Consider the following 12,307-nt stretch of genomic DNA (forward strand, 5'->3'; position numbering starts at 1 on the left):
ATCAATAAGAAAGAGCTGTAGAGACAAACTTTTACATTCTTTCCCATTTCTGTTCTTTCCCATCTTCCTGTGCTAATATCCTGAGTGACTTTCCAAATCTATTTCAATTATAAGATGAACACATTGGATATCAAGTCTGATGTCATTAAACTGAGCATCTCAAATAGGTGGCCCGGTTTGACCTGAAAAACATATTGTCTTTGGCCCATTCTGTTTTTTAAAATTGAACTTAAGTTTATAAAATAGAATTTTCCCCCTGAAATCTAAATTTTGAGCTTTTCTTGAAAAATCAGATCTTACAACATTGGGATAACATTTCTGCCTGATATGATACCATTTCTAGGAGTATCTGCAGAGTGGCTGACTCCTTGTGATGGGGTGTACCTTCCCATTTGCAGGCACCCAAATTCAGTCACAAGGCCACATTCATTATCTTCTTAGCTGCTAAACCTTGGATTTCAAATCCCTTAAACCAATCTGAAATCCTAGTGGCTTTTCTATAGTTCCTATGAAAAAGGACAAATTACCAGCAAAATGTCCATGTAAGTTTTTATTTTAATTCAGGTGCATAATGAACAGTCATTGTCAGTAATCTTTTTGTGGCCCCGTAAATAATTTATGAGAAAGCCAACTGATGTAATTGTGCGTTCAAACACGGGCCTCCTAAATTCAAAGTTTAATCCTTCTGGTAATTTAAGGATGTTGAAAGTGTAAAATGGTTGATAAACAATAATCCCCAGTAATTACTCTTCTAATAATAAATAATTACTTCATATAGTATGGTCTTTCATTGTAATAGATGTATTAATAAGCAAGGATGTGACAAGTAAAGAAAATAAATATTTTTATATTCTTTATAATCATAATAGATTTCCCATAGATAATCACATTCAAAGCTAATTCTGATTGAAGAGATTGTAAAAGCATTCAAAGAAATGGATTACTACACTAATGTGTATGGAGAGATAGGGACAGATATATTTTCTTCTGGGTGGGGAGTAAAGATGGGGAGGGATATGAGGTATTTGAGAGATTATTCATAATGGAGATTTATCTTATGAGGAAATAAATACTTCAACTTATTGGGGAAAGATATGAAATAGTGACAGGGATGCTATTATAATGTTCTGAATAGAGATACCAAATCGTCAGTGTCACTATGTTTTTCTTCTGTTCATATGCTCTGATAATAGGTCCAAGGATGAGGTATGTCGTGTACCCAGTGATTCTGATCCTTGGTCCTCATAATATTCATTATTTAAATGAGAGGCCCTTTTCTAGACCCTGCCAATTTGTTTTATTCACTGGGCAGAAGTGAGAGTGTGGATTGAGTTTTATGGTAAATGTATTCAGCTATCAACCAACCTTACAGTACTAGGCAAGTTGAAACACACCATTCTGCCATTGAGCACCTATAATTACTCTCTCTTCTCAAATCTGTTCCCCCTACCTCCATTTCCTAGAGAGTTAGGGAATGGCATTACGCTTCCTCTTTTGACATTCCATAATTGGTAGCATTCCCAGTAATTATATTTTCTCGGAGTTCTCAGAATTAATAAAATGGTCCAAATATCTGAGTCCTCCCAAATTCAAACAGCTACCTATAAAATTAATAAATAAAATAATATTTATATGCCAGAAAAGTAGAGCCATACTCTTGTGGAGTATTAGGGAAGGTAATCCAAGGTAATGTAGAAAAGCAATTAATTGACAAGAAGGAGAGAACTGTGTTATCCCTGAGACACTTCACTTTGAAGGTATGCCCTCAGAGGACTGAAGCATTGCTCAAACGGTAGTCTAGTTCTCATGTAAATTATGCTCAATAGTTCCAAAGATTTGTATTTACTTTTATCTGGGGCCTTTATTCCTGAATGATCAAATTAAACATGAGGTTGTATCTCACATATCACAATATTGCCTTATAACTGGAACTATGAGAAATATAATGGAACAAAAATATAAGAATATAAGCAAATAAGCCTTTCTAAAGGAAACTCTTATATATCACAATATAAAACTTTCATTCAATTTATACCTGAAATAGTTCTGATAAAATCATTACTAAATACAATTCCTTTGGAGGAATTTTTTTTTTAATTTCTTTATTTATTTGCCAGAGAGAAATAGAGAGTGTGCACAAGCAGGGGTTGTGGTAGGCAGAGGGAGAAGCAGGCCCCCCACTGAGCAGGGAGCCCTATGTGGGACTTGTCCCCTGGACCATGGGGTCATGACCTGAGCCGAAGGCAGATGCTTTACCTACTGAGCCACCCAGGTGTCTCTGGGGGAGTATTTTCATTTAGATCCCCAAAAAAGGTTAATTGCTTTAGTTTTTTTAAGTTTCTATTGCTAATGGTACTATGTAGTATTTATTTATGATCCTTCTTAAGCATACTTCACAATTGATATATCCTATTATTTGAAAGCTCATCCATATCTTTTCAACTGAGTAAACCAATCATATAGTCCATTGCACACAACAATCTTCCATGGAAATTTCATCTTGCTCAGGAGAGCAGCCATTTTGTATACCACATTACCTGCTACCTTCCCAAAATGGCTGCTCTCCTTGTCATACATGATTCCTCCAAGGGGAACACATCTGGATCAAGAGTCACTAGTCTATAGTTTGGCAAAACCCAAATATAAGTGAGGTGAGATGACTGAGAGCAAGACTGTTTCCAAAATACAGGAAACGCTAAAATTATTCAATCAGATTCTCTCTTTCTGGAATGTGAAATAGAAATAGAAATAGAACCAGAGAATTGTTATCTGGAGAAAAGTTGACAAAGATGCAGGGAAGCAATGCAGAGGACCATGAGGGCCCATGAGTATTAGAGTAGTTTTGACTGTCCCCTTTGTACTTATTTCTTCATCTGCAAAAAATGGGTGTGATAACAATATGTCTACTTTATGAATCTCTTTTGGTAATTGATGAGATAGTACTTGTAAAGCTCTTAGCAGAGTCTGGCATATTGAAAGTGGTCATAAAAGTTAAATGCTGCTCACATCACATTATAGTATAATAATTGTTTTAACTCTGCCTTTACCACTAGGCTCTGAGTTTTCTGAGAGCAGGGACTATCTTACTCTTCTTTGTATCCTCAGTTACTAACACTGCACCTAAACACAGTACCTAGCACATTGCAGGTCCTTCATTATATGCTCATTAGATGAGTGAAATAAAGTTTTTCTGCCTCTGCCCATCTTCCTTTCTTTTTTCTTCATACCCATCTACCTATCTCAACTTAGGAAAACCAGTGTATTCAAATTGCAAACTGAGATTTAGTTCACTTTTATTATTGTTTTATTTTGATTTAAGTGTTTAATTCGCTTTCTTTTTCTTATATTAAACTATGTGGTGGCCACAGTTGGGCCCTCTGCACGGAGACTGGTGTGGGTCTTTACAAGATGGTCAGTGAATTCCTAAACTGATAGAGACTTGGTGGACACAGTTCCTTTCCAGAGGTCAGAGATAAGAGAGCTGGAGGTCTTAGAAATAACATCAAGAGTGCCTTGTTGGGCACCTGGGTGGCTCAGTCAGTTAAGCATCCAACCCTTGACTTCAACTCAGGTCACAATCTCAGGATGGTGGGATCAGGTCCACATTGGGTTCTATGTGGAGCCTGCTTAAGACTCTCTCTCCCTTTCTGTCTGCCCACCCCTGCAAAAACGTAGTCTTGGCGAAGTTAACCCAGGGTGGCAGTGCAGCCCCAGCCAAGGTATAGCAGTCATCAGTCCAGCCATCATCAGGAGCTTCTTGTGCACAGGGACTAAAGTGATGCCAATACCTCTGAGGGCAAAGATGAGACACATCAGCCAGAGCCACAGTCACTGGTCACCTTACATGGGATGGTGTAGGCTTGCCAATCTCATTCCTCCAGTAGCATCCCGGAAGGGAGATAATGGAAAGCTTGGCCAGGATGGTGGCCCCACAGATGGCAGTGGCTACCTTCCTGGGGTATTTCACACCCAGACCAAGATGTCCATTGTAATCTCCAATGACAACAAATGCCTTAAACCTAGACTGCTGTCCAGCACAGGTCTGGTTTTATATAGGCAAAATCTTTAAAACCTCATCCTTGAGGTATGCCCCCAGGAAAAAAATCAATGATCTCAGATTCCTTAATAGGCAGGGAAAAGAGATAGATCTCCTCCAGGGACTTGATCTTCATGTCCTTGACCAGATGGCCCAGCTTGGTGTGATGGATTCACTCCTTGCCCTTGGTCCTCCACAAGCTCCATGGCCTCAGCCCTGGCCCTTCCATGGCCACAATCCTGGCCTGAAATACCAGAGGCAAAGCCCCCCAGGCAGCCGTTTAAGGGCCCCATGGCCCTCCAGTCCCTCACAGGCCTTCTGCAGCACTGGTGGCATCCACCTTTTAGTGTTTTCTTAAAGATGCTAGTTCATTTTTAGAAGGTTTAAGAATCAACTAAACTTTACCTTATTTTCTGTGCTAAAAATTACATATACTTCAAGTAGCCACAATCTATTTTCACAATTAATAGAGTCGAGTCAAATACTCAAGGTATGGGGGACAAGGTGGGGTGTAGGCAAGGCTTATTATTAATAAGATAAGAAAATCACTACCTATCAGTTGGATTCCCAGTAAGATTTAATAAAACACAAAATTTCAGAATCTTAGGATTAGAAAGACCTTAGCATTTATTGAGTTCAGTTTAAATTTGTCTTTATAGATGAGGAAACTGAGATCCACATTGGAGAAAGAATTTATAAGACACAAGAGAGCTTGGGACTTAATTATGTGACTCCTTATGGCAATAATGATCCTTGCTGAACTGTGCAACACTGCATAGCAATATATTTTGCATGTCCATAATATAAACTAATATGGTGTATTCAAACTATTATAATAGTAGGACAAAGTGTAAAGTCACGGCCTTAGATTTATTAACTTTATTAGAGGTAAGCAGCTGTCTAGCATATCCTTTGGGAGAAAATAAGCCCAGCAGTAATGATGCTCTCTTCATCATTGTCTCTAAATGCACTAAATTATTTATTAACGAATGTCACAGATGTCAACCAGAATAGAAAACTAATAGCTTATAGTGCTTTAATTTATTTGATTTACACATATTGTCAGAGACAACCTTTATGGAGGAACATATAATAATTAAGCACTTGTCAGAATGGCTAAATGTCACTATAAAATAAACAAGCAATCCAAATCTCTTGGGAAAGTTTTGATATGTCACCAGTTCTCCTGGGAAGGGAGGCTTTTGAAAGCTCCATATTTGCAAAATGTAGCCAATATGGCAGGTTAATAGAATCAATAGTTTTCACTTATGGAGCTAAGATGAATGGGTTAGGTGAAAATCCAAACTAGTTATAGGAAATAGCAAGTAACTGAATTTCAGGAACAACCTGGTTAAGAATCGATTATTTTAATGAAGGGTCAAAATCCTAGTTAAAGAGATGGCCTAGAAATCCCTTCCTTTCTCTCCTCTATCCTCTGATTTTCTTCTCCTCCTCCTATTTCTGTTTTCTTTTCTTTTTCTTTCTTTGTCTCTGCTTTTATTCCAAGAACTCCCAGAATTATCAAATAATTTGTGGTGCTTTATGCACTCTCTGCTGTCTCTTACTTTTATACATCATACAAGCAACCCTGCTAGAGGATGATTAATTTTATAGAAGAAAAATGTTTATTTGTGACATTTTTTTATCATTTTAACATTTATATCGTGTATCATATTTTAGCCCACTTGAGAGCTTTGCTCAAGGAGGCTCATTGATTAATTATCTTTAGTTCTAGGGCTATTCATGAATTTTCAGAGATATTGATTCTTAGATGGAACATCTCAGAGATAAAAAGTCTGGAGCATTCGTGTGGATGATGTCTGTCTTTATTAAGAAATAACAATGATGTAATGCTGCTGTGATTCATACTACAATTAATTGGTTTTTTGTTTAAATATACAAGGGTTCAATACTTGACATTTTATTCTCTCCTCTTTACTTTTTATTATATAACTATGTACAAATAAATTAAAAGGGATTCTCCTTCTGGCCATGATGGAGTACCTGGCAGTTATTCTTCTCTTTCCACAGACAACACTGAAAGTGGACAAAATATATGAGGCAATGGATTTTAAATATGGGACAATGGATATGGTAAGATATCTTTGAGATGCCCTTCCCTTCTTTGAGAGAAGGGAAACATATGAGGTAAATCCCCAGTTTATCTTCTTTTTCTGTATGAGATAACTTTTCAAACTATGATTCAAGTAGTCAAACCCAAGTGAAACCCTGTATCTCATTGAAGATGAGAAGATTAAAATAGCTGAAATCTGGGGGCACCTGGGTGCTCAGTCAGTTAGGTGTCTAATTCTTGATTTCAGCTCAGGTCATGATCTCAGGGTCATGGGATCGAACCCTGCATTGTGCTTCACACTCAGGGCAGGGCCAGCTTGAGAGTCTCTCTCCTTCTCCCTTTAACCCTCCCCTACTCATGCTCTCTCTCTAAACAAATAAGTAAATAGAATCTTTTAAAAATATCTGAAATTTGTAGAGCATGAAGCTATAGAAAGAAGACCGAGATGGGGGTTTTAAGGACAAAAGTCTCATTGCGTGGCTTCTAAATATCCTTGATCAATGGATATTTGGGATACTGGGCTGCCCGTGTACATCACTGGGCTTCATGAGACCTGTCAGAAAACTCCCTGTGGATTCACGATTGTGGGATAAGTGGGGACAACAGAAATTGTGGGTTCTGGGACACACTGAAGTTACAATTCAGTCATAGTGAAATAACCTCATTGAGAACCTCAGGCTTTCAGCTGAGACTGAAGAAAGGCCATACTTTAAAAATGAGTCTTCAATTTTAGTAAAAAATTGTGTTAGAAAAGTGTTCTTAAGACTAAAGATATAGGGGCGCCTGGGTGGTTCAGTTGGTTGAACAACTATCTTCGGCTGAGGTCATGATCCTGGATCAAGTCTTGCATTGGGCTCCCTGCTCAGTGGGGAGTCCACTTCTCCCTCTGACCCTCTCCCCTCTCATGCTCTCTTTCTCTCACTCTCTCAAGTAAATGAATGAAATATTTTAAAAAAATAGCTTTAACAGACCTACCATAAAGAGGGATAAATCCAAGTATACCAGATCAAGAGGATCCATTAATAATTTATTTCCCTATCAGAAAATCTAATAGCTATTTAAGTAAGCCAACATAATGTAAACTCACAGCAACATATTATTTCTAATACTCAGTATATAATATAAAACTAGACATACAAAAAATCAAAATAATAATAATAATAATAACAACAACAACTCTCAGGAAAAACACCAGTCAGTAAAAACTGATCCTATCAGAATTCTAGAAGCTATAATTAGCAGAAAATAACTGCAGTACCTTTTATAAATATGTTCAAATATTTAAAAAGAAAAAGAACATAATGAGTAAACAGATACAGTAAATCACATTAGAAAAGGAAACACTGTAAAATAACCAAGTGGAAATTCAAGAACAGTGCAATATCTGAAAACCGACATCTATAATATAAAATATTGAATGTTTTCCTGCTAAGATCATGGCAATAAAAGGATATTTATGATACCTTCTAGTGTATTGATATTTTAGCCATCCTAATAAGAAAAGTAAAAGAAATATAAATCATAAAGATTGGGAAGGAAGAAGTAAAAGTATCCTTTTAACCAGATGTCATGATCATTTACATAGAAAATCCTAAGGAATAGACATTAAAAGCCTATTAGAATAAGTCAAATTTAAGAGGTCAAAGATACAATAGCAATCAATAAAAGGTAAATGTATTTCTACATTTGAAACAATTAGCATTTAAAAGTTAAAAAGTCAATGTCATTTGTAACAGCATCTAAAAACATGAAATACATGATAATCCTAACAAAAAACACACAAGATCTATTCACTGAAACTACTAAAGTTCTGAGGGAACTTTAAAAAGACATAAATGTATTTATATAAACGTAAAAAAGATATAAATGTGCCATGCTCATAGAATGAAAGAATTAATATTGTTTAAATATAAATTATTCCAAGATGAAATCCCCTGTCTAATATTTCAGTGCACTTGTTTAAGAAATTGACAAGTTCATTTTCATTCTAAAATATATATGGAAATTCAAAATGTATATAATTCCTATATTTATTATGAGAATGTAGAAATGTGGACAGTCGTATTGACTTTAGTATAGATGAATATATCAGTAAAAAAATATACTTTACATATATGATTAGTTGATTTCTATTTACCTAAAGTGGCATGTTTAATTACATTTGATGTTTTTAAAATATCATAAAAATAATCATTTAGGCAAAATTCAAGAAAATTTAATCTTTTGAATAAAGAAATTTAAGCTTTAGAATAAGGCCACTCTCATATAACTTTCCATTTCTCTCCCTCCTAATATTATTTTTCAAAATTCAGTTCCTTTTCAAATCTCCAAAGGAAATAAAGCATTCTAAGTAGTATCTAAGTACTTACGTCAAATCCCATCTTATGGAATTCGGATAGATATTACAAAGTTACTGCTATATGAAAAAATAAAGCAACTCTGATTGTGGCACTACATAGACAATATTTTAGCCAAGTAGCAGCTAGAGAGTCATGTCAAGTCAAAACACTATAAATTCCATGTTTAGGAGCACAAAACTCAGTCTGGGTTACTCTCTGATGCAAAATTCCAAAACAAACAAAGCTTTACAGACATGGAATAGTTCTGCATGCAAGGCAGCTTCAGGAAAGAGTCTCTAACATGACATCTAAAATTTAATGTCTAGGGGCACCTGGGTGGCTCAGTTGGTGAAGTGTCTGCCTTTAGCTCAGGTCATGATCCTGGGGACCTGGAATCCAGTGCTGCATCAGGCTCCTTGCTCATGCACCGCAGGGAGCCTGCTTCTCCCTCTGCCTGCTGCTCCCTCTGCTTGTGCTTGTTCTCATTCTCTCTCTCTTTGACAAATAAATAAATAAAACCTATAAATAAATAAATATATAGATAATATTTAATGTCTACTCTCCAAAGAAAGTAAGGGAGAGAAAGAGAGAGAGAGAGAGAGAGAGCATGCACGCAAGCATCCCATTGTGATGACAAGTCCTGTCAAACTTTTATCAGTACCCAATGCCAGATCCTGTCATCCAAAGTGGACATATTTCCCCCACACTAGCATTATGTCTCATATCTACCACCAGACACAGTTGGCAGGTTTATTGTTAGATATTACATGCAGCTCCTGCCTGGTCCAGTGATAGAACAGATATAGAGATATAGATATACATATACATACAGATATAGATATACAGTTATAGATATTTATAATATAGAATACCAAGTTACTCTTTCTACTACACACATAACGTGTTGCTTGAGTGTTGAAATGAGGGAATCCCTGTCTATAATTTGTACTTATTACTTTATTTAAACTTTAAGGGAAATTCTCAGAGTAAATTATTGAAGATCATATAAGATATGATATGATTTAACAATAATATGAGTCAGAAACAGGTCTTCTTCAAGGAAAAACTGAGGGAAAATAACAACTGGAATTAGAGTTCTCTGGCCAAGTCCTTTGCCAATTTCAGGATGCTAAATGCAGCTAAGATGCTGGTTAATTAAGTTCTAATACCTCATGACCTTTGAGAAAGTGTAGCTCTGCCTGGTGAAGCAATTACAGGAATCGGCCAAGAACAAAATGCAGATCCTAAGACCTGGGCTATATTCAGCCTGTGGGATTGAGTGATTTCTTGCAGGTCATCTCCATTCTGCTATGGAGCCCATCCAGGGAGGTTTTATTTTCATTATGATAATTTTCAAGTCTATAATTTCCATTTCTCTCTTTTTTACAAATTCTATTTATTTGCTGAGATTTTCTATTTTTTCATTTGTTGCAAGGCAGTTTTTAATTGATTTTTGAGCCATTTCAATGATGGGTCCTTCAATATCCATATTAGATAATTCCAACATCTGATTCATCTTGCGGTTAGTGTCTGTCGATTGCCTTCTCTCATTCAAGTTGTGATTTGCTTACTGGAAAGGTTAGATATTATACTAGGAGATTCTGGGTACATGGGATATAAAAAATATATATGTCAAAAGTACCTTTATGTGAACGCTTATGGGTGCTTTATTCATAATAGTCCAAAAATTAAAATCACAAGATGTTTCCCATCAGGATAAGGATAATCAAACTTGGTATATTCATATAATGGAAAAATAATTAGCAATAAACCCAAGTGAATTACAGATACATCCTGCAATATGAATGTATCTCAAAAATATTACATTGAGTGAAAGAAGGCACAGAAGAGTATGTACTATATGATCCATTTATATAAAGCTCAAGAACAAGATAAACTAGTATATGGCAATAGAAATCAGAGACATGGTTGGCTATCAGGAGGAGAGTTGACTAAAATGGACACAAAGGATCTTTCTGGAGTGATGAAAATTTTCTAACTTTTTATGGCTATGCCAGTTGCTTGGATATATACATTTGTCAGAATTCACTGATTTATTTTTTTAAGATTTTATGTATTTATTCAACAGAGAGAGAGGTAGCAAGAGAGGGAATACAAGCAGGGGGAGTGGGAGAGGCAGAAGCAGACTCCCCAAGATCTGGGGATCATGATCTGAGCTGAAGGCAGATGCTTAACAACTGAGCTACCCAGGGTCCCCAGAACTCACTGATTTATACACCTAATGCATTTCATTGCAGTTACATTTTCCCCTCAATTAAAAACTATGAAAATGAATAAAAATAAACAAAAAACTGATGTACCTGAAAAATAATTTTATTTTTTAAAGAATCTTATGTATGTTAAAGAATACTTTGTAATTCATGAAAGTATACTGTGAGGAATAAATTCCTCCTTTTCTTATCATGAGGATTCCCCCCACTCAGGCACCACCCACCATTATTAATACCAGAAATCTAACAACAAGCAAGCAACAAAGAACATGATGCTGTCTCAGTCTCCAACTCCCTACCACTACCTCCTGTTTGCCCCTACCTCTAGATATTTCCAAAACTTCTGTAAGAAATCTACAAAATGATAGTGCTGAGGTCATAGTGATTGCATTAGGTAGATAATGGCAATGCAAGTTCATTTTAATGATTAAACAAAAAATACAATGTAATAAATGAAACTATCAGAAGGATACAAATGGGCAACGTAGGCCAAACTGCTGTCTTTTGTAACATGTTTAAATAATGCTGAGTAGGAAATGATACTCATGTGTATAAAAGAAGAATATATCAACAAAAAGAACTACTTTTCCTACTGAGGTGCTGCCTCTTTCTGCCTGGGTGAACAGTGCCATCCAGAAGTAAAAAACAAAACAAAACAAAACAAAAACACATCAGTTGTCAATGCATCTGTCAGCCCCTTCAAGAATCCCTCTTCTAGGGGCACCTGGCTGGCTCAGTCAGTAGAGCATGCAGCTCTTGGTCTCGGGGTTGTGAGTTCAAGCCCCACATTAGATGTAGAGATTACTTAAAAATAAAATCTTTTAAAAAAATCCTCTGCCATTCCTGACTAATTTTAGCTCTACTCTATGGCCTAATCTTCATCACCTAAAATAAAAGTCAAAAGGTAGATTCTGGACCCTCCACCTATTCTCACAATAGTTTATGCTCTGGGCTGTTTATCTCAAACATTACCATTTATTATTCATTTTATCCAGTTTCAAGAAATTAATTGTCTTCCTGAAGAAGGAAAATGGGATATTTAAAATGAAAACGTCATGGGGGTGCCTGGTTGGTTCATTTGGTTAAGCGTCCTAACTCTTGATTTTGGTTGAGGTCAGATCTCAAGATTATGAGCTCGAGACTTGCATCAGGCCCTGAGCTGAGTGGGAAGTCTGCCTGAGATCTCTCCTCTCCCTCTCTCTCTGCCCCTCCCCCTGTTATGTGCATGCACTGTCTCTCTCTAAAATAAATAAATAAATCTTAAAAAACAATCATGGGCAGCATTTCATATCCAATTGTAGTAGTCATTTAGAGTAATAAATCCTATGTAAAGACCATCACTATAATAAATCCAGATATTAGAGATATTATTGCTGTCATAATTACAGAATTAGGAAGTAAAGGATATGTTGAATTACCTGAAGAAAGTCATTCTTGTGCAAGTAACAGCAGCTGTTCAAATTTCTAAGTTGCTAACATCCTTAAGCCATAGCTCACCAGTCTTTATTTGAATATACTTTTTGTTTTGATGATTATCTTTTCATTGAGGCTGACGATTTATTTTATTTACAAGATCAGGCACACAGATGACCACAACTGATAAAGCTTATATTGCAGAGGAAACCAA

General features: G+C 36.1%; 1 pseudogene; it reads right to left on the reverse strand.

The window, feature by feature from the left end:
• Positions 1 to 3,351: 3,351 nt before the first annotated feature.
• On the reverse strand, positions 3,352 to 4,202 carry LOC106005345 (annotated as a pseudogene).
• Between the last annotated feature and the right edge of the window lie 8,105 nt (positions 4,203 to 12,307).

The sequence above is a fragment of the Mustela putorius genome, unplaced genomic scaffold (assembly GCF_011764305.1).
Source record: "Mustela putorius furo isolate JIRA1106 unplaced genomic scaffold, ASM1176430v1.1 tig00000580_pilon_pilon_pilon, whole genome shotgun sequence".
NCBI lineage: Eukaryota > Metazoa > Chordata > Mammalia > Carnivora > Mustelidae > Mustela > Mustela putorius.